Genomic DNA, 2,817 nt, shown 5'->3' with positions numbered 1-2,817 from the left:
CAATGCATGGGACATGGGTTCGTGACCCGGTCCGGGACGATCCCACATGCCGCGGAGCGGCTGGGCCCATGAGCCATGGCCGCTGAGCCTGTGCGTCCGGAGCCTGTGCTCTGCAACGGGAGAGGCCACAACAGTGAGAGGCCCGCGTACGGCAAAAAAAAAAAAAAAAAAAAAAAAGGAATTTGGAAGATAATTCTTACTTATGGAGACCCACCCCAAATTTACTACCATAACAGTTTATAATGGTTTCTCCTCTGATTATAAGTATGGATATTTTTGTGGGGGAAAAAGCATAAAATATGCAGTTATTTGCATTAGACCAAATTTATATAGCATAAATTCACCTCTGTAAGTCACAGGAAATGATGACTAAGTATGGTGTAAGCCAAAAATAATAAGTGTAAATTAAGGACTAATAATATAATTCCAAGGAATATCCTTTTGTCCTAGCAGGATACAGAAAAGATGAGTGGAGAGGCCATAGACAGAGGACCTTGGTGCTGGGTCCCTGGAACAGTTTCATGGACTTTAGCCACTTCCAAAGTCTTGGACTCTAAAATCTGTTTGAACCTGTTGGGTTATGATGGTGGGAGGAAGGGTGTGGAGGCAGCTCCTTGCATCTCCCAAAGAAGTTTAGTGCTTCATCCTCCTCTCCCTTCCCTCCTTCCTAGTGCCTTTGTGTACTCAGTAAATGTGGGGGTTTGGGGAGGATGAAGGATAATTAAGAAGAAAAAAGCCTCTCTTGTCCTTTTATTTACCCTCTATTGCCCTGAGGCAGAATCCTAATTACAGTTTTGAAATTAAATGTTAGTTTATTTAGATTAATAGAAAAGAAACTCCCAATTCAAGATTGCCAAACTTGTGTATTATTTTTGAATTCTTTCCAGAGTCCAGCCTTTCTGTTTTTCAGAATTTGTTTGATATAGAATAATAATGGTTATCAGAATTAACTCAGGTAGTTATTGAAAAGCAATTTTCTTTCTAAGCCAGTTCTATGTGCCAGGTGCCACTGTTCTAGGCACTGGAGTTATACTGGTGAACAAAGCAAAGTTCTTGTCTTCTAATGATGGAGACAAGTGATAATCGACAAAAACGTAATATGATTTCAAGTAGCATTAAGAGCTCTGAAAAGAAAGTAAGATAAAGCGTAAGAAATGAAGTGTGTGTGTGTGTGTGTGTGTGTGTGTGTGTGTGTGTGTGTGTCCCCTTTCCGATGAGGTGATATTGGAAGAAAGATTTCCATAAAATGAGAGGGCAGGGCAAGTGATAAGTTGGGCTAAGAGCTCTCTAGGTAAAAGGTAGAGCAAGTACAAAAGCTTAGAGGGAAGCATGTCCTTGGCAGGAGGCTAGTGTGGCTGGGGAAGAATTAAAGTATGAGTGGGAGGAGACATTAAATCAGAAAGGTAGCCTAGGACCAGATCATATAGAATGTAAGAGATCATGGATTAGGATTTTGGATTTTATATTAAGTGTGATTGGAATCCACTGGAGAGTTTTTGTGGAGGAGTGACACTATCAGATTTACATTTATAAAAGAAGACCTTCTGGCAAAAGAAAAATTACAGCAGATGGAAATTTGAATCTATACAGAAAAACGAAGAGCGCTGGAAATGGTAACTATGTGGCTACATACAAAATATTTTATTTTCCTTATATTTAAATATCTTGAAAAGATAATTGTTTAAATAAAAAACAACAATAATATGTTGTGGAGTTTTAAACATATATAGAGGCAAAATGTATGTCAACAATGGCACAAAGATAGGGAGAGGAAAAATAAAAGTACACTGTTACAAAATTATTATACTACATGTGAAGTGCTAAAATATTAGTTGAAGGTAAATTGGTAATTAAAGATGTACAGTATAAACCATAAACAACCGCTAAAATAACAACAAAAAAATTATAGGTAATAAGCCAACAAAGGAGATAAAATGGAATCATAAACATACTTAATTCAAAAGATGACAGAAAAAAAGGAACAAACAACAGATGTGAAAAATAGAAAACAAATAGCAATATGGTAGATTTAAACCCAACCACATCAATAATCATTAAATGTAAATGGTCTAAATATCCAATTAAAGGCAGATGGTCAGATAAAAAAGCAAGACCCAATTATATGTAGCTTACAAGTTTTAGTTATTGATACATTACCATAGGGACAAATTATAAAAACTAACAAGGAATGATGAACACAAAATTGGGGGTGTGATTATTAGAGAGGGTCATCTAGGGACTTCTAAAAATTTATAAGAGTACAAGATGGCTAGCATGGTGTATTGCAACTTTGATTTAAAAAACAAATGCAGAGGAGACTAGAAATAGTTACACCAAAATCGTAGCAGCTGTATTTGGAGGGTGGCTTTCAGTTCCGTTTCCTTCCTGATGATTTGAATGTGAGTAAAGGAAACAAGAACAGAATCAGCCACTTTATGTTTTGTTTTAGTCAATTAAACAAAATTTGATCACAAACATTTCCTAATGCTTTACAATTTTTTGTAAACAATATAAACAATTTTTTTTCTGACTTTTTTGGGGGTATATTCTAACTTTTTAAAAAACAGAGGCATGTTATATTTATAATGATAAAATAAACTTTAAAAATAAACTATCATTTTCCTTTCCTTTTTCAAAGGTGAAACAAACTATTGAAGAGGCTTTCAGGATGTCCTGATACATTATTACAAGCCAAAAAAGATTACTCTCTCTTGTTGCAAGCATGACAGCAACACCGTCCTTCAAATCCCATAGCATAGCAGGCAGAGCTGACCCAGAGCATGCCTGGGTCAGAGACCAACATTAGAGCAAGCACTC

This window comes from Lagenorhynchus albirostris, chromosome 12 (genome assembly GCF_949774975.1).
Source record: "Lagenorhynchus albirostris chromosome 12, mLagAlb1.1, whole genome shotgun sequence".
In the NCBI taxonomy this organism is placed as follows: domain Eukaryota; kingdom Metazoa; phylum Chordata; class Mammalia; order Artiodactyla; family Delphinidae; genus Lagenorhynchus; species Lagenorhynchus albirostris.
Note: the sequence above shows the minus strand (reverse complement) of the source record.